Source organism: Bufo bufo, chromosome 2 (genome assembly GCF_905171765.1).
Source record: "Bufo bufo chromosome 2, aBufBuf1.1, whole genome shotgun sequence".
Taxonomy (NCBI): domain Eukaryota; kingdom Metazoa; phylum Chordata; class Amphibia; order Anura; family Bufonidae; genus Bufo; species Bufo bufo.
Genome location: NC_053390.1, coordinates 202,842,181 through 202,863,790, shown reverse-complemented (window position 1 = coordinate 202,863,790; position 21,610 = coordinate 202,842,181).

The following is a 21,610-nucleotide window of genomic DNA, read 5'->3' as shown; positions in this document are numbered from 1 at the left end:
GCAGCTTATGGATCTGGATTCCTGTGTGCACAGGGATCCAGTCAGCAAGGCTGTGGCAGGTAGGTGGAACTATTTAGTTCTCCTGCCATATCCGTAAGTCTGTTTTAGTTCCCTTGTTCCTTGTAGCTTGGCCATTGAGACCCCTGTTCCTCCATATTCAGAAGGAACAGGTTGTCTTATCTTGACTACTAGTCCAGGGACCTGCCGGAGGGTGAGACAGGGATCCGAGGTTCCTGCGCACGGGTCCTCCTACATTAAAGGTCGGAGTTAGGGTCAGGTTAGGGACGCTGTAGGAGGTGACCTGCTCCCTAATCCTGTTGTCCTGGCCGAGCAGCCATAACATCATCGGGCATCGCACGGCTGAGGGTTTTCCCCATCCTCAGCCGTGACAGCTTGTCACTGTACTATCCACAAACTGCAGGACAGTTCTTGACTAGACACACCTGCCCACACTGTAACACCACAACCACTAAAGGCTCATCTGGTGACAACAGTGGCTGATGCATAGTGCTCTCCTTGATGTCTCCAACATTGTTGGCAGCCATCATTTCTGCTCAGCGTGAATTGACTTTCATCAGTGAACAGCACTGAGGCCACTGGTCCCTCAACCAGCATAGATGCTCCCTGGCCCATGCAAGACGATGACGCCTGTGCCTGGTGGTGTGGTCAGGTACCCTTGCAGGTCGTCTAGCACACAGACCATGCCGAGGTAAACTGTTTCAAATAGTCTGTGGTGGCACTTGGGTGCCTCTTACCATGTCAGGTTTTTGGGGTTTTTTTCTGCAGAGAAGACCCCAAAATTTGTAGCAAAATCGGAACATTCTACAGTTTTGCTATGGAGTTTTCTCCAAGTTTGACCATAGATTTTACCCTGCAAGTCAAAAATCTAAGGCCAGATCTGCAACAATGAAAATCTGCAAATTTCTTTACCTCTATTTCACCTTTTGCCTAAGACAGTAGAAAGGATAGGAGCACCTTTGAAAACTATTCCACTTTTCCCTCCCAAAGGTCCACTACTAGATAGTTTTTTTTTAACGTGTTCTTTGGTAGGTGTAATGACCGGCGTCACGCACAGGGAGGGAAAAGGGAAAGCCCTGACCAAGGGAGAGGGAAAGGTGGTGACCCCTGACTCACCTTGCGGCTGGCACCTGACTGCCCTGACGTCCCTAGATGGGTTCCTCAGCCGTGCGGCGATCACGTGCCTAAACCCTGGCTTTCCCTAAAATGAGCCCTAGATAGTGAACGGGCCAGTGGGATCGCTAGTCCGCACCACTGACACTAAGAGGGAAACACCAGGGAGAGGACAGACAATACAGACAAACACATACACCCAGGTGGGTGACCACAGCAGACCACAAAGGTCCAACAGGGATCCGGAGGGTAGCGTTCTGGACCAACAACCAGAGAACGCAGCAACACAGCTCCAGAGGGTCAGAATAGATGTCCAGGCAGGAAGCTCTATATCTGGCAACCAGAGAAGTGTGAGAGGGGAATATAAGGAGGTTGGGAGTGCTGGACAAGGAACAGCTGAGGAGAAGGAGCTACGGATCCCTAAGTGAGCCAAAAGGGTCTGCAAAGCAAACCCAGAAAGCTACCATAAGGAAACAGCCCTATCTTACATAGAGCGCGCAGCCAACCGCTGCGACTTCCTGACCCCGGGTATAACGGAGTCAGGCGTGGTACTTGACACCCTCGTGACAGTAGGACATAAAATATTGGGAGGTATACTAGTTTAGACACATATACCCAGTTCATCTCTAGTAAAAGACAATCCTCATTTACTTTCCATTATTACTGAAAAATGTTGCTTTGTTTTTGCCTTGTGTGTGAATAAACACTGAAGTTTTATTTTACAAACAGTTTTTTTGCCTCTGTTCTGCGTCCGCTTACCCTGCCTACCAGAGCGAATCCCTACAATATACATACACATCATAAAAAGCGAAATAATAGAATAAAAGCGGCACTCACCAATTCCTATACCAATTGAAGATGGGTCGTGGTTGGGTCTTCCAACATGACAACGACCCAAAGCACACAGCCAGGATAACCAAGGAGTGGCTCCGTAAGAAGCATATCAAGGTTCTGGAGTGGCCTAGCCAGTCTCCAGACCTAAATCCAATAGAACATCTTTGGAGGGAGCTGAAACTCTGTGTTGCTCAGCGACAGCCCCGAGACCTGACAGATCTAGAGGAGATCTGTGTGGAGGAGTGGGCCAAAATCCCTGTTGCAGTGTGTGCAAACCTGGTCAAGAACTACAGGAAACGTTTGCCCTCTGTAATTGCAAACAAAGGCTTCTGTACCAAATATTAACACTGATTTTCTCAGGTATTCAAATACTTATGTTCAGCAGTGCAAGACAAATACATTCTTTAAAAATCATACAATGTGATTTCCTGATATTTTTTTTTTTATTCTGTCTCTCAGAGTGGGAATGCACCTACAATGTGAATTTCAGACCCCTCCATGATTTCTAAGGCCCCTTTCACACGGGCGAGTATTCCGCGCGGATGCGATGGTGAGTTGAACGCATTGCACCCGCACTGAATACCGACCCATTCATTTCTATGGGGCTGTCCACATGAGCGGTGATTTTCACACATCACTTGTGCGTTGCGTGAAAATCGCAGCATGCTCTATATTCTGCGTTTTTCACGCAACGCAGGCCCCATAGAAGTGAATGGGGTTGCGTGAAAATCGCAAGCATCCGCAAGCAAGTGCGGATGCGGTGCGATTTTTATGCACGGTTGCTAGGAGACGATCGGGTTGGAGACCCGATCATTATTATTTCCCCTTATAACATTGTTATAAGGGAAAATAATAGCATTCTGAATACAGAATGCATAGTAAGATAGCGCTGGAGGGGTTAAAAATAAATAAATAATAATTTAACTCCCCTTAATCCACTTGACTGCGGAGCCCAGCATCTCCTTCTGTCTCCTTTCTTTAGGACCTGGGTAAAGGACCTGTGGTGACGTCACTCCGGTCATCACATGATCCATCACATGATCTTTTACCATGGTGATGAATCATGTGATGACCGGAGTGACGTCACCACAGGTCCTTTACCCAGGTCCTAAAGAAAGGAGACAGAAGGAGATGCTGGGCTCCGCGGTCAAGTGGATTAAGGTGAGTTAAAATTATTATTATTATTTTTTAACCCCTCCAGCGCTATCTTACTATGCATTCTGTATTCAGAATGCTATTATTTTCCCTTATAACCATGTTATAAGGGAAAATAATACAATCTACAGAACACCGATCCCAAGCCCGAACTTCTGTGAAGAAGTTCGGGTTTGGGTACCAAACATGCGCGATTTTTCTCACGCGAGTGCAAAACGCATTACAATGTTTTGCACTCGCGCTGAAAAATCGCGGGTGTTCCCATAACGCACCCGCACATTTTCCCGCAACGCCCGTGTGAACCCAGCCTAAGTGGGAGAACTTGCAAAATCGCAGGGTGTTCAAATACTTCTGTTCCTCACTGTATATGATGTCTGATTTTCATTTTTTACATTAATCATGGGATAAACTATTTTACAAATGAAGTCATTTGCAAAACGTTGCAAAATAAAACTTTTTTTATAAATGTGTTTTTAATAATACAGCAAAATATTAACTAGTCAAATAGGGAGACATTTATAATTTATGCAACCTTAATAATATATTTGGCATGAGTGTAATATGGTTTACAGCATAATGTGGCGGTTGCCTGGAGGGGATTGCGACTTTTGCAACTTAAACATAGACCACTTTGAATAGTGGCGAGGAACACCAAATGACGCAAAAATTGACCGAATGCTGCAGAAAACGCCACGACTTTTGATTTTAAGCCACAAAAATTACATATCTGATTTGATAAATGTCCTCCATAATACTGTTTCATACTGTATAATGGCATTTCCATATCCATACAGACTAATTCTACTAAATGTCCTGCAGTCACTGAATTTTATCACTCACATGCAGAGAAGGATATGTGCTGTTATTGAGAATGCGAGCATACAAATGTATGCAAATAACCCGATACATGCAAATAACCCTATGGCTCCCCGTATTCCTGTAATAGATCTCTGTGTGAGCAGACTTCCTGGAATATTATTCAAGTATTGGAATCACTGGGCAATCATGTTTCGGACTCCATCTGCTTGGCGTTTAGCAATAGTATTAAGGGTACTTTCACACTAGCGTTTTTCTTTTCCGGCATAGAGTTCTGTCCTAGGGGCTCAATACCGGAAAAGAACTGATCAGTTTTATCCCCATGCATTCTGAATAGAAAACAATCTGTTCAGGATCCATTCAGGATGTCTTAAGTTCAGTCTTTTTGACTTTTCAAGACGGAGATAATACCACAGCATGCTACGGTTTTATCTCCGGCCAAAATTCCGGAACACTTGCCGGAATACCGGATCCAGCATTTTTCCCATTGAATGGCATTAATGACGGATCCATCCCTGAGTGTTCTGGCAAAACGGATCCGGCATTGCGGTCTACGCATGCTCAGACCGCAAAAAATAAATGCCGGATGCATTTTTCCAGATGACACCGGAGAGACGGATCTGGCATTTCAATGCATTTGACATATGGATCAGGATTCTCTGCCATCAGTTTGCATACATTTTGACGGATCCTCTGCCGCAAGTGTGAAAGTACCCTAACGTTTATTTAATCTCTCTCTTTTTTTTTTTTATAAAGGCTGCTACGTTATTACTACTATTCACTACTGTATGTATGGTAAGACAGTAGAAGCACTTCCATCAATTCACATTCTGTACTATCATGGATAAAAAATATGAGTGCTTGTAATAGTCTATTTGAGATGACCATATTAGAGCTATAAGTTGTTCTGCTGACCAAAGCAGGTTAGTGTAGTCCTGGGCTGAATCCTCACCTTTCTTATCATCAGTTATACCCCACGAGGTGAGATCTTGCATGGAGCCCCAGTCCGAGGGAGACTGACCAGTCGTCTTTAGCCTCTTCCATTTTCCAACAATTGCTCCAACAGTTGATCTATTTTCACCAAGCTGCTTGGCAATTGCCCCGTAGCCCTTTCCAGCCTTGTGGAGGTCCACAATTTTGTCTCTGGTGTCTCTTGGCAGCTCTTTGGTCTTGCCCATGGTAGTAGTTGGCGTCTGACTGACTGTGGGGTGGACAGGTGTCTTTAAAGGGCTCAGACAGGTGCTACTAAGTTAGATTAATGAGTGGCGTAGAGGTGGACTTTTTAAAGGCACAGTAACAGGTCTTTGAGAGACAGAATTCTTGCTGTTTCTCAGGTGTTCAAATACTTATGTTCAGCAGTGCAAGACAAATACATTCTTTAAAAATCATACAATGTGATTTCCTGAATTCTTTTTTTTTTTATTCTGTCTCTCAGAGTGGAAGAATGCACCTACAATGTGAATTTCAGACCCCTCCATGATTTCCAAGTGGGAGAACTTGCAAAATCGCAGGGTGTTCAAATACTTTTGTTCCTCAATGTAGTACATGACAATCTCTTTCTAACAAATCTAGAACCAGCCCTGTACCTCACATATATCCAGGGCTCCCCCATTCATTGCTCTAATTGCTCTGTTAGATTTATTTCAGGCTGGCAGCTCAATGGGTGTGTCCCTTCTGCTGCATCTCTCTCCCTGTAACTGTCACAGCTTCTAACAGTAGATATAGCTGGTGGTGGATGAAGGGTCGAACAAAGCATGTGCCACCACCTCAGCAATGTTACTGAGCTGGACAGAGAAATAAGGAAGAAAAAAAAAACAGCAGGTGGTGCTATACAGATACATTTTATTGAATAGCTCAACAGCAATACTACATTTTTATTAGGGCTCTTTCACACTTGCGTTATTGTCTTCCGGCATAGAGTTCCGTCGTCGGGACTCTATGCCGGAAGAATACTGATCAGGATTATCCTAATGCATTCTGAATGGAGAGTAATCCGTTCAGGATGCATCAGGATGTCTTCAGTTCCGGTACGGAACGTTTTTTGGCCGGAGAAAATACCGCAGCATGCTGCGCTTTTTGCTCCGGCCAAAAATCCTGAAGACTTGCCGCAAGGCCGGATCCGGGATCAATGCCCATTGAAAGGCATTGATCCGGATCCGGCCTTAAGCTAAACGTCGTTTCGGCGCATTGCCGGACCCGACGTTTAGCTTTTTCTGAATAGTTACCATGGCTGCCGGGACGCTAAAGTCCTGACAGCCATGGTAAGTGTAGCGGGGAGCAGGGGAGCAGTGTACTTACCGTCCGTGCGGCTCCCCGGGCGCTCCAGAGTGACGTCAGGGCGCCCCAAGCGCATGGATCACGTGATCACATGGATCACGTCATCCATGCGCATGGGGCGCTCTGACGTCATTCTGGAGCGCCCCGGGAGCCGCACGGACTGTAAGTATACCGCTCCCCCGCTCCCCGCTCCTACTATGGCAACCAGGACTTTAATAGCGTCCTGGGTGCCATAGTAACACTGAAAGCATTTGGAAGACGGTTCCGTCTTCAAATGCTTTCAGTACACTTGTGTTGTTACGGATCCGGCAGGCACCTCCGGCAACGGAAGTGCATGCCGGATCCCAACAACGCAAGTGTGAAAGAGGCCTTACATGCAATTACAAAAGTATTCAGATCCAGGTGCTGGTTTGAAAAAAAATGCGAGAAGGTAGCAGCACTCACAGGAGCGCCACTGCCTTCTCAAGACAGCTGATCGGCAGGGGTCCTTGGTGTCGGACTCCCACGAACAGATACTGATGACCTATCCAGAGGACAGGTCATCAGTTAGAAAAATCCAAGAAAACCCTTTTAACTCCTCTTCATATGTCTTATTGGACAACATGGACATTATTTAGGGGACTTTAGCTCTGGAAGACTTGGTACAACCATTCAGTTAAAGCAGTGCTGCAGGGTACTTGCTAACAGGTTTTCCTTAGCAGATAGGAGGTACACAGAATAAGGCTATGTATAACGTCCTACTCAATATACACAAAAGTATTTGAACCCAAGTTTTTATCATTGAAATAAGGTGTTTCATTCAGTCCCATTGCCACAGGTGTATAAAATCCAGCACCTAGCCATGCATCCTGCCTTTCCAAACATTTGTGAAAGAACGGATCGTTCTAAAGAGCTCAGTGAATTCCAGCGTGGTTCTATAATAGGATGCCACCGGTTCATTCATCCTAGTTATTCTATAATCTAATGTGAGTGGAATTATTGCAAAATGGAAGTATTTAGGAACCACAGCGCGTTAGTCATGAATTGGTAGACCACATAAAGTTAAAAAGTGGGGTCACTGATTGCCGATACATATTGGGGGATATTTATCATCTCCCTACACCTTGATTTTGTCATAGAAAGTTGCAAAACTGGGTTTTGTGAATTTTCTAAACATCTGTCATGCCCCGCTCTGACGATGTGCGGAGGTCGGCCAGGATAGCAGCACGAGTTTAGTGTTTGTTTTGGAGCCGTGCTGGATCCGCCTCTCATCAGGTGCACTGGGTGGGGTCATTAGTTTAAATAGCACACCATCCCAGTGCTCTGAGCGGATTATAGGAATCATTGTGGTCTTGGAAGCTAGGAAGGAAGGTTGTCTGTTCCAGCTCAGAAAGATAAGTGTGATTTCTAGTTTGGTTGTTTTGTGTCATCTCTCCCATCCAGGTTCTGTGCGAGCAGGCTGCTCCTATTTCCCCTATTTTCACCATCTTAGGGAATTTAGGGTGTTTCAGCACAGGCACGGGGACACATCATACCTACCATAAAGGTCTGCATGTGGGCTGAGCAGTGCAGGGAAAGAGGTCAGGGATTAGCTAGGAGGTGACCCTTCCCCTGTCTCTCGCCCAGAGCCTGGTTGGTGGGTTATCTGTGAGTCTAAGTGCACGCCCGCCGTGACAACATCATTGCAACTAAATCTAGTCGCAGTTGGTGTTTTTACACCGCACCTGCCAGTTTTCGAAAAGAGGGAGTGTTGAGGGTGTCGCAGGGGCAGGGCCATTGACCCCGGAATATTTATCATCATTTATACCAGAAACTGGCATAAATGATGACTGAAATCTATGCCAGCTACGAGCTGGTGTATCTTGCAGTCTGACACACGGACTGAAGGAAGATGTGTTTAAAGGGGTTTTCTAGGATTTTACTATTGATGACCTATCCTCAGGATAGGTCATCAATATCAGATCGGAGGGTGTCCGACACCCGGCAACCCTGTCGATCAGCTGTACGTGGAGACGGCAAGCACAGTACACATGTGCTACGTCCCTTCCTGTGCTGTTGCTGTCTATGGTTTTTGCCATAGACAGCAGTAACTCCCGGCTGATCGGCGGGGGTGCTGGGAGTTGGACCCCCACCGATCTGATATTGATGACCTATCCTGAGTATAGGTCATCAATTGTAAAAGTCTGAAGAACCCCCGTTCTGTCTTCATACACGTTCACACAGTGTGCAGTCTGACATTCAGTATAAACCATTACTGCCCTCCAAATAAGAGGACTGTTTTCTGTAGTCTAACTTGTTTATTGGCAAAACAGGAATATTGATGTGGTAAAACTACAAGAATGCAAATGACATGTACAAGTATAAAGCATATAAGATAGCATGTACAGCAGAAAGCATAGAACATGTACTACAACATTACATTAACTCTGAGCACATGTCCAAAATTGCTGTCAATACATTGGATTGCCTAGCTAACATCTAACAGCTACAACATCTTCCCTGAGTAACACTACAGCTAGCTAAACATCACTACATAACATAATATCCCTGAGACAAGGTAGATCTCACTAACCAGATACACTTGCACAAAGATGGTGGGGGTTTAAGAAGGAGGAATGCAGGAGACAGCTCTGCTGATGTCCTGTAACATGGAGACTGAAGACTGGGCTTCTCATTCCCAGCATGCATTACACTCTCACAATGCTTTGCACCTCCCACAAATACAATAACCTTTATTAACAAGAAACACAAGCGTAATCAATTTTTACCACCACTAGATGGTGCTGTTAGCTAATAACAGGAATAGCAAACTGAAAGCAGAATTGATCTGTAATGATACTGAAATGAATCTCCCAGTGCTGGGACAGAACAAACCCATTAATTTATAATATAATGAGGCCTGTGCCTTGTCATAGATCAAATGCCTCCTCTGGCAGCATAGGGCCCATTAAGCCTGGTGCAGCACACACTGATCCTGATAGATCTAAAAGTTCAACACAATATCAGCTGCACAACCTTGCCCCCACTGCTGTAGGTCATCTACCTTTATCAAAATACGGTGCGTTCTATCCAAGAAGAGAATCTGTTTTGATGCCCGAACTTAGAGACGTTTCGACTACATACAGTATAAGTCTTTCTCAGTCTTTGAGAAAGACTTACATGTATGTATGAAACATTGCTATGTTCAGTCAATAAAACAGAATCACTGCTTGGGTAGAAGAGTGCTGCGGTTTTACTTTTTCTTCTTGATAAATCAGAGCCATATTCAATAATGTCATGAATGCTCTGCTGACTCACTAATTGCAGAGTTCCAAACCTCCTCTGGCATTAGTATCAGCATAAAAACTGGATCAGAAGCTTCATGGCATGGGGTTTTATGGTCGAGCAGCTGCATTCAAACTTTAGATCGCCAAGCACAATGCCAAGCGTCAGATGGAGTGGTGTAAAGCACGCCGCCACTGGACTCTGAATTAAGGAATCATGCTTCTCTATCTGGCGATCTGATGGACCAGTCTGGGTTTGGCAAATCCAGGAGAACATTACATGCCTGACCAGGCTCGGACAGGCCCACTGGGGAGGCGGAGGATTCCTCAGTGGGCCCCCAGTCTCCTGCGCCAGAGATAAGATGGAGTAATTATTTCTCCTTTCTCCAGAGAGATAATTATTGTAACCACTAGGTGGCAGTATCGCACAGTGATGCAGCCTCCTACTGGTGTAAATTGTACAGGAGGCCCCGCAGTATCTTCTAAACTTCCTGGGCTGCTGGCAGTGAAGGAGGAGAGAACATGTCTGGCCATCCTCCTGCCCTCCCTGCTGTCAGGAAACTGTGGCTGCTGGAGAGGACTCCTCTGCGGTGCTGGGCTAATTTCTCAGGTGTGTGACAGAGTTGTAGGAGATTGTAAGGGGGAAATAGAGGATTTGTTTATAGCAGACACAGATCTATGAATGTGTGCAGCTCTCTGCAGAGTTCAGAGTGGCATTGGGGGGACTCTGCCGTAGGTTCCCCCCCTAATGCCACTAAGTGCCCCAGCTCCAGATACCCCCCCAATGCCCCCACTCTAAAAGCACCCATAATATTTAATCTTCTCCAGTTGCCCCCCTCAAACTGATCCAGGATCCCCACTTTTACCCTGCCTCAGGTGACCCTAATGCCTCTGCTTTAGGTGCACCCCCATAAGTGCCCCAGCTCCAGATGCCCCCACTCTAAATGCACCACTAATATAGCCTCTTCTCCAGTTACCCCTGCTCCAGGATCCCCACTATTACCCTGCCTCAGGTGACCCTATTGTCTCTGCTTTAGGTGCACCCCCATAAGTGCCCCAGCTCCGGTTGCCCCCCCAATGCCCCCACTCTAAAAGCACCCCTAATATTGAATCTTCTCCAGTTGCCCCCTAATACCCCTGCAGCTGCTCCAGGATCCCCACTATTGCCCTGCCTCAGGGGACCCTAATGCCTCTGCTTTAGGTGGACCCCCATTAGTGCCCCAGCTCCAGATGCCCCCACTCTAAATGCACCACTAATATTGCCTCTTCTCCAGTTACCCCTGCCCCAGGATCCTCACTATTACCCTGCCTCAGGTGACCCTAATGTCTCTGCTTCAGTTATGACCCTCCGTTTGTGCCTTTTGCTCACGTTGCTCCTCTAGCACCTTTGCTCGGGCTTTGTTAAAGGTTGTGACCTGCAAAGGGGGTTGGACTTATGCTCGAAAAATTCTGCACAGTGCGTCATATTCTCCAGTATTGACACGTATGGTTTGCATGGCGGCAGTGATGATATTCCGTATTTACTGGCATCAATCATGCCATGTAAAGAGATACTGATGGTGGAGTGGTGGAGGATTTAAAGGGGTTGTGCAGGTTTTCAAGTTATCCACTCCACACCATAGGGCATAACTATATGAATAGTGGGGTCCGATTCTGCAACCCCCACTGATTCCAGGAACGGGTCCTGTTCACCCTTTTTATGATGTGACGGGCTATACATACGCCCTGCTGCTTCATTCATTCTCTTTGGGACCACTGGAATTAGCCAGCGCTTTACTCCGCCATCTCCGGCGACTCCATAGAGAATGCATGGAGAGGCAGGGCATATGCTCGACCTGCCATTCAGTCAAGAAGGGGGATCAGTGGGGGCTCCAGTGTTCAGACCCCCACGGATGACTTAGTTATCCCCGTAGTGCTTCCGTGGGGTTCAGATCCGTGCTTCTGTTCCGCATCTCAGTGATTGCGGACCCATTCAAGTGAATAGGTCCACATCCGTCATGCGGAGTGCACACGGGCCGGTTCCCATGTATTGCAGACCCGCCGTATGTGGGCCGCAATACGGCCATGGGCACACTACGTTCGTGTGCAAGAGGCCTTAAGAGCAGGATATCTATATATATGTAAGGCTACTTTCACACTTGCAGTAGCAGGGTCCGGCAGGCTATTACCATGGGGGAACAGCCTGCCAGATCCGTGCTTACGCTAGCCCACCGTGCCGCCAGAGGTCCTCTCCGGTCCCATTCACTATAATGGGGGCGGTCCAGAGGTCCGGCCGCAGCACGGAAAACATGCAGAGAGAGGCGGTCGGACAAAAACTACAGCGGACTTCCAGCGGCGCGGTGGGCTAGCATTAGCACGAATGCGGCAGGCTGTTCCCCCGCTGGAACATTCTGCTGGACCCTGCTACTGCAAGTGTGAAAGTAACCTAAATTCTGCCACATGTATGTTTGTGGATTTTGCCGTCAGTGTCTACCATCATACTTCATCTTTAATGTTTCTGTTATCACTGTAAGGGCTCAGGAACACGATTGTTGGATGTTTTGCAGTCCGCAAATTGCAGATCTGCAAAACATGGATACTGGGTGTGTGCAGTCCACATTATGTGGAACAGAACAGCCGGCCTCTAATAGAACAGTCCTATCCTTGTCTGTAATGCCGACCATAATAGGACATGTTCTATCATTTTGCGTAACGGCCATGCTGACATACAGACACGGAATTCACATGGAGTCATTTCCGTTTTTTGCGGCCCCATTGAAGTGAATGGTTTCACATACAGGCCGCAAAAAGAAGAAAAAAAATGGTACAGACACAAAAAAAAATAATTTTGTGTGCAGGAGCCCTAAGGTGGGCCCCCAGAATCAGTTACACTGGTGGGCCCTGGGTACCCCAGTCCGACACTGTGCCTGGCTGCCTTGTGCTATCTGTAAAGTCTGGTGAAAGAGGGATGAAGGTGTATGGGGTTGTTTTCCAGGGGTTGGCCTAGGTCCCTTAGTTCCACTGAATGGAAATCTTAGGCTAGGTCTACACAACGACATGTGTCGCACCAATGTCACACGACAATTTTTATCATGATAGTCTATGGTGTCGCACTGCGACATGTGACATGCTGCGAATGGATTTTTTTTGCGACTGTCGCGTCGCAGTATGTCGCAGTGCGACACCATAGACTATCATTATTAAAAAAAAGTTACATTGGTGTGACAAATGTCGTCGTGTAGATCTAGCCTTAATGTTTCAGCATACCAAGACATTTTGGACAATTCTTTTTTTTTTTCAGCTTACTGGGGACAGTTTGGGGGAGGCTCTTTTCTGTTCCAGCATGACTGTGCCCCAGTGCACAAAGCAAGGTCCATAAAGGCATGGTGGGGTGAGTTTGGTGTGGAAGAAGTTGACTGGCCCTCTAAGAGGTCTGACCTCAACAGAGATTGAGAGCAAGGTCCTTTCTTCCAACATCAGTGTCTGACCTCACAAATGCTATTCTGGATGCATGGGCAAAAATCCCCTAAGATTCACTCCAAAATCCTGTAGAAAGCCTTCCCAGAATGGCTGTTTTAGCTGCAAAAGAGGACAAAATCAATATTAATGCCTATGTATTTAGAAGAGGTTGTCATAAAAGCTTCTGTCAGTGTAATGTGTAGGTGTACCGGTACTCTTGTCCATATAGTGGAGTTGTGTTCCGTCGGCGGACCATTCTTCTGAGCGGCAAAGGAGCCACGTCACTTACCGAATATCATCTGTGCCCACTTGTCCTTCTCTGCCCACCAGCAGTAGGCCTGACTGCTGGCATCCCACATAGTCTCCTCTGATGTAGGCCATGGCCTGCACTTCTTGCCTAGGCATTCCAGCTCTGCCTCTAGGTTGTGCACATGCTCTCTTGCTCTTATAGGACCAGTGCACGAGCACCCAGGTCTTTCCCACCCAATGGCTCATCATATCTGGGTACATAAGGCACCTTCCCCTAGGGGAGGGTGCCTGAGCTTTAGTTTGTTTTTACACGCTAGTACCAACTGAAGATGTGCCCTTGTGTTTGTTCATGTACCGACCTCTGCCTGTCTACCAATTCTGACCCTCCATTGCCTGACCTGACTTTAGCCTGCATACCATATTGACCCTTGCTGCCCGCCCTGACCTCGGACTAGTTTCACGGATTCACACATACTCTGCCTGCCTGACCTTGAACGTTTTCTGACTACAAGAATTGCCTGACCCTTCAGTGCTTTGCACTGGTGACTCTAACCTGATTGGTCAGCTGCCAACCACACAAGGACTTTTCCAAGAGGTAGCGTCCTGGTAGCTCCCCTGCAACAGTCCAGATCCCTGTATACGGGTTGAAAACCAGGAGACTGCCAGGATAACATCCTTAGCTCTAGCCCAGGCATCCTCAAACTGTGGCCCTCCAGCTGTTGCAAAACTACAACTCCCAGCATGCCCGAACAGCCTACAGGTATCAGCCTACAGCAGGGCATTGTGGGAGTTGTAGTTTTACAACAGCTGGAGGGCCGCAGTTTGAGGATGCCTGCTCTAGCCTAAAGTAAAATCTGATGTAATATCTGTCAACTTTGTATGTATTGGTCTAATTTTATGTATCCCATCCTGTACCATGTGACTTTTCGGTTTGAGGACAGGATTAAGGCATTATGCTCATCAGGGCCTATACTCCATTGTATAATGTGATACAGTTTCTGTGCTTTTGTGCTAAATTAATTTCTTCTTTGAATGTCCTTACAAAATCTTAGATATTTCTTGATAAACTTATGAAGACTTTACTCATCCTGTTGTGTTTATACAGTGCATCACACTATCTGTTCATATTTTTGCAATTATCAGCAGGATATGCCATAAATGTCTGATAGATGCAGGTCTCACATCACCATACATGTCCCAATGGGCCACCACTGTGGAGAGGTGGCCAAGCATGGGCAGCCAGCTTTCTATTCACCTTGGCCGTGGGAGTGGGGGTCAGGGTTTACACCATCAATGTCTAAATTGGGAGGACCGCTTTAGGAGAACCCGAGGAGGAGTATGAAAGTTCCAGTAATTCAAATACATAACGCATAGGCTTAAACTTCGTTCGGGGCCCCTGTTGCATATTCTGTCAAAAAGACCAGACAAAAAAGCCTTGCATGCTGCACTTTTTTGTCTGGTAAAAAGACAGGCCTTGTGAATGGAAACTGAACGGGTCCCATCATAGTCAGCCGAGTCTGTTCAGCCTCTTCCCTGTCAGGCTGGGTTGACATCACATTTTTGTCATACATTTCATGTACACAAAAAAAACATTTAGATATAAGTAAAGACGCCTCAGACAGATGACATACTGTGGCATCCGTCACCATGTAAAAAAATATATAAATGTTGGCCTCTACATTTCTTTGCTGCACTTTGCAGGATGGAAAAACGTGCTAGTGTCCTGCAAGGTATGAGAAAAACCCACCCTTACGTGCCCGATCCATCACTTCCGTTATTTTCGTTGTTCTGCTTACCTAATGGAGCAGAACAACAGAAATAAATAGTGGTGATGAACGTGGCCTAAGAGGTGGGTATTTATGAAGGGAACCATTACTGGTCTAAATAACATCAGGCAACTATACCGAAGAGATCAACTCCAGTCCAATACAGTGGATCTTCCCTGTACTGACTCACTTGGCTAGCATAGCCTGCTGTGCATTCACTACACGCTGTACTACATACATCAGTGTCAAGGAGAAATCCACGGCACACCAAAGGTCCTTTTCAGAAGATGCTTTTAAAACATAACATTTTGTTCCATCCAGAGAAAGTGTCAATGTAACAGGCCATAAAAGAAACCCCAACGTGTCTCTGGATGGAACAAAATGATGTAAAACTAAACGTTATGTATTAAAAGCATCTTCTGAAAAGGACCTTTGGTGTGCTGTGGATTTCTCCTTGAAATAGATTGGCGTACGTCCTCTACGAGCACCCACCGCCAAGGGTGTGCAGATCTCACCCTTCTCCAGTGCATACATCAGTGTATGATGTATGTGGTAAAGTGTACGATGATCACACATTACACTCTGCTGCTGTCCCTTGTTCTGCAGGTCCATCTTGACGTCCAGGCTTTAGTCTTCAGTTCCAACACTTCCATATTTGCCGGGGTCCTCGGGCAGAGCACCCGGCATTCCTTGTTCTAGCAACCCACGGAAGCTAGTCCCTCCTTCTTAAGGCTGCAGGGGCCTGTATCGCCCCGGAGCCGCCAAACCTAACCAATAACAAAGCTCCTAGATGTAAGGAGCTTTGTTAGTGGTTATGCCGACACAGGTAGCAAGCATCGCTGCGCTGCCTGGGCCGTTCACAGCACTCACTGCGCTGGTGAATTTCAGGGAAAAGTCTAAGGCGTATTGGCATGCCTTAGACTTTTTCCAGGGAGTCTATGACCTCTGGGCACAGAATGTCATCATAGCATCAACACTTTGTAGGTCCTTGCTTTACAAAGGCATCCACCAAACAATGGCATGAATTAGGTTGTCTGGACTGAAGAAAGTGATTTTTCTTTGAAAAGGTAAATCATGTAATGATTCCAGTATTTCACATTTGGAAACTATTTAGCCTAAAAAATTGCCCATTATATCTGGATGACGGTAAAAAAAAAAAAGCTAAAAGTCTTGGCTGAAGCTTCAAGAACAGCTTAGGAGCACAAGAGAAATGTAAGCTGCTGAACCAAATAATCATTAGCATGCTATTTTACCATTTTCCAAAATCATCAAGGGCATCCATTTGCAGTAATTAAAAATATGCAAAAACGGCAAACACATCTTATTCAGAACATTATGGTAATCTGATTTTAATGGAGGCCAACATGTTACGTTTTCGTAGAGACTGTATGATGGATTGCAGGTGGACATTCTTGAAGATGACATGTACATCGACTCCCATCTGTCTGATGGCCCAAGCATACCAAAGGCATTGCCAAGTTAGTGTAACAGAACATTATCATTTTCCAGGAAATATTACATTATAAACAATGACAAGCAGACGTGGGAGAATGCAGGAAGGATGAACCTGAAAATCTGTCCCTGTCATTAATCAACTGCGTGGAACTTGGCAGGAATCGGAGGACAGGAAGAATGAAGCCATTGTGCTTTGAAGCAAATTAATCAGTCTTCTATGAGAGGAAAATTTCAGGCACTGCACCATGTGTGCCCATGTGATAGATAAACAGAATGATGGCCGCCCTAAAGATGCCGTTAGTTCAGGAAGTCTCGAAAAACAAAAGGTGTAAAACTTGCATCCTCCAATGTCACTCGCTTATAGGAATTTATCATCTCCCCAATCTGGTGGTCATACAGTATATACTTAAAAGGGATATTTGCTTTTTACTAAATAAATGTCATCACTTCAAATTATAATGACAAATAATGCCACTAGCCAAAATATGTTACTTAATGGCTATGGGCACCTTTGGGGGCACTTATTTTATGATTGCATTTGATTCAATTTACACTAAAATCCTTTTTGTTTTTTTAATTGATCTTTATTTAAAATTTTCAGAAGTTTTTGTGATACATGGGGTTAAAAATCATTCTATTTGTCCCTCCTGAGAGCTCTCAGCTGACGGCTCCTGTAAAGCCTCATCTCTAAACTTCTGACCAAATAAACACTCATTTTAGGCTACTTTCACACCAACGTTGTTTAAATCCGGCGTTCAATTCCGACACCGGAACTGCCCGCCGGATCCGGAAAAACGTGTGAAAATGGATTACATTTGAATCCTGATCAGGATTTTGATCACAATGAAAAAGTGCATTGGAAAAAACGGATCCGCCATTTATGGACTTTAACTTTTTTTCACATTTTTCGGGTTTAACATGCAAAAGCCGGATCCGGTTTTACTGAACACACGGCGTTAATGCAAGTCAATGGGAAAAAGACCGGATCCGGCGTTCAGTCAAAGTGTTCAGGATTTTTGGCCGGAGGTAAAAATACAACATGCTACGGTTTTCTGAAAAGCCTGATCAGTCAAAAAGACTGAACTGAAGACATCCTGATGCATCCTGAACGGATTACTCTCCATTCAGAATGCATGGGGATAAAACTGATCAGTTCTTTTCCGGATTTGAGCCCCTAGGACGGAACTCAGCGCCAGAAAAGAAAAACGCTAGTGTGAAAGTACCCTTAGCCATATTCTTATCAGTTTGATAAGAGTTTAGTTATTATGAATGTTTATGAGATCAGGTAACCAGAGAGAAGGCTTCACATGAGCTGTCAGCTGAGGGAACTCAGGAGTGACAGTCTGCAAATACATGGAGTTAAAAAAAAAAATCAGTCTACAAACAAAAATCACAGAAAAAACTAAGATAAAAACATCCTGCACGATATGATATACAAATGTGCGGATGTCCCTGGCCATATTATTGAAGAAAACCACAGAAATAAGATAATAATGCACTTAATAAAATAGATGCAAGCATTATATATGGACAAAGTCCTCACTCTGATATGATAATATCTGAGACACTTCGTCAACATATTTTGATCAAAACACATCTAAAGCCCGCCTACCAAGCGCCAAGGTGGTCTCAGGTCAGACGGGTCCTACGCTAAACCTACCTAAGCCGTTGGCTAAGTGTCTCAGATTTTATCATATCAGAGTGAGGGCTTTGTCCATATATAATGCTTGCATCTACTTTACTAAGTGCATTATTATCCTATTTCTGTGGTTTTCTTCAATAATATGGCCAGGGACATCCGCACATTTGTATATCATACCGTGCAGGATGTTTTTATCTTAGTTTTTTCTGTGATTTTTGTTTGTCTATGTAGTATTTGCTTGAGGGAGTGGCACCTTCAAGTGTGAATGCGCACCTATTTTATCTTGGGAGTAGCATGCCTCTGCACTTTTGCCCTTCCTATCCAATAGAGCGCCTTAATTAGGTGGTACATATGGGTGTGCTGGCTCCTCCTCCCATTGGTTGCTTGATGCACATGGAGGTGACTAGGAGCAGCACACCATATGTGCGGCGTCCGCGATCCTGAACATAGAAGCCCAATGGCTTAGGTAGGTTTAGCGTAGGACCCGCCTGACCTGAGACCACCTTGACGCTTGGTAGGCGGGCTTTAGATGTGTTTTGATCAAAATATGTTGACTAAGTGTCTCAGATATTATTATATCAGAGTGAGGACTTTGTCCATGTATAATGCTTGCATCTATTTTATTAAGTGCATTATTATCTTATTTCTGTGGTTTTCTTAAAAAATCAGTCTGCTGAAAAATTTTAATAAAGACCAATTGAAATAATAATTTTTAGCCCAAAATGATTAAGATGCAATTATAAAAATATTGCCCTGAAGCTGTCAATGGCCTTTAAATTCTGTGTGGTTTTCAAGATCTCTGCTTGCCCTCATGCTGCAGCCTTGGGATAAAGGGCTAATTACAGTTACAGTAAATGTAGGAAGCCGTGCATCTGTGCAGCCTCAAAAGGTGTGATGCATATCAAGAAAAATGTGCCAATGTTGCCTACAGCTGATAATCAGATCTCTTACTTTTCTAAGGCTACTTTGACATTAGCGTTTTCAATTCCGCTATTGAGATCTGTCATAGGGTCTCAATAGTGGAAGAAAACGCTTCAGTTTTGTCCCCATTCATTGTCAATGGGGACAAAACTGAACTGAACGAAACGGAGTGTACCAAAATGCATTCCGTTCTGTTTGGTTGCGTCCCCATCGCGGACAGAAAAGCACTGCAAGCAGATACACAATGTAAGTCAATGGCGACGGATCCGTTTTCTCTGACACAAAAGAAACAGATCCGTCCCCCATTGACTTTCAATGGTGTTCAAGACGGATCCGTCATGGCTATAGAAGACATAATACAACCGGATCCGTTCATGACGGATGCATGCAGCTGTATTATTGTAACGGAAGCGTTTTTGCAGATTCATGGCGGATCCGTAAAAACCACTAATGTGAAAGCAGCCTAACTTGTTTCCAAAGAAATAGAACTGGAAATTGATTGGCTGCAGGCGTCACCACGTTTTGCTGGCACAAGCCACTAGACATGAGATACTATGGGGGTCATTTATTAAAACCAGCATTATAGACGCCAATGTTAATATCCCCTATACCTGGCGGTGGATCCGCCGGAGTTATGAAGAGGCGCCGGTGTCTACATAACTTCTGCAGATCCACCGCCGCTTCTCAATGTAAGACAGCTTCCTTGCTGTCTTACATTTAGACCATCTATTATGCCTAAACCAGGCGTAGAAAATGGTAAATGAAATAAGTCTGCCCCTTTCCTCTCCCACATTTTTAGACCTGGCATGAGGGGGGAAAGAAGTCGCAGATTCTGCCACACCATGGAGTGCGCCAGAATAAGCGCCACAAAAGTGAATGAGCCCCTATATCTTTTCAGCAGAGAGCTGCATGCTACACGACGGGTATGTCACAAGCCGAGAGACTAGTTTCACTTACTTTTATTAATAATATAGCACAATGAAATATTTACATGAATCAATTCTACAAATATTAAATACACACAAATTCAGTTATGCCATTAACGGAATAAAAAGAGATAAAAATATGTCCTAAGAAAATAATATTGGGACATGTTGAGGCAGAATTATCACGGTCTCCCAGAGGCTGGGAAGCTTATATATTTTGTACTTTTTTTTTCTATTTAAGGATGAATTCACATGTGGCAGATTTGCGCTTGCAGCAGAAACCATCTCATTCACATGTATGGAAGTGATTAGCAACCACAGAAACGTCTGCAACAAAAGCCGCTGCGTGTGAATATACCCTTAAAGGGGTTATCCGAGTTAATAAAAAAAATAAAAAAAACACTTAAAATCCATCAGGATATACATATAATTTGGTTAAGCTAGATTTCATCAAGTTAAAACCCATAAGTCCACCTTTTCATGGTCCTGTCATTGCTTTGTTTACATGCTGCAGTACAAGGTGAGGGGGCGTGTAACAACAAAGCCTGAGCTCTGCCTCATGAATATTTCTGGGCGTGAACAACCTGACCTTTCCCTCACCCTGCTCTGCACTTTGCATAAAAAGAAATAAATACACACTTGTCGTGCGGATGGACGGATCCCTCTGTCAGTCTTTTTCACAGTATTCCCGGTTTGTGCATGTGCAGACCGGAAGGACGGATCCGTCCTTCAGTTGTTTTGCAATGCCGGATCCGCAAGGCAGCTCCATCGTCAGAGCTGCGTGCCTGCTGGATCCGCCGATCAGACTACTTTCACACTTGCGTTCGGGTTCCGCTTGTGAGTTCCGTTTGAAGGCTCCCACAAGCGGCCCCGAACGGATCCGTAGAGCCCCAATGCATTCTGAGTGGATGCGGATCTGCTCAGAATGCATCAGTCTGGCTCCGTTTGTCCTCCGCTCCGCTCAGCAGGCGGACACCTGAATGCAGCTTGCAGCGTTCGGGTGTCCGCCTGGCCGTGCGGAGCCAAACGGATCCGTCCAGACTTACAATGTAAGTCAATGGGGACGGATCCGTTTGAAGTTGACACAATATGGTGCAATTGCAAACGGATCCGTCCCCCATTGACTTTCAATGTAAAGTCTGGACGGATCTGTCTGACTAACTTTCACACTTAGAATTTTTTCTGAACTATAATGCAGACGGATCCGTTCTGAACGCAAGTGTGAAAGTAGCCTCAGTGTGACAACTGACAGCATTTGTAGACGGATCCAGGTGCGAATCCGTCTAGAAATGCATTGCAATAACGGATCCGTCTATCCGCTTGTCATGCGGATGGACGGATCCCTCTGTCAGTCTTTTTTACAGTATTCCAGGTTTGTGCATGTGCAGACCGGAAGGACGGATCCGTCCTTCAGTTGGTTTGCAATGCCGGATCCGGCAGGCAGTTCCGTTGTCTGAACTGCTCGCCGGATCACTATGCTGCAAGTGTGAAAGTAGACTTAGTCCTGCCAAATAGCGGCAGGGCGGATCCGACAGGTTGAACAGCCTGTCGGATACGTCCTGCCGCTAGTGTGAAAATACCCTTACGCTAGTGTGAAAGTACCATTAGCATTATCTGTATCTAAGCAATATCTATATTATTCAAATATATATTCAATATGGATATTGCTTAGATAAATACATATATTTGTGGCAGATATGGATTTTATATAGCTGAATCAAATAAAATGATGGCCAATTATTTATTTATTTTTCCCAG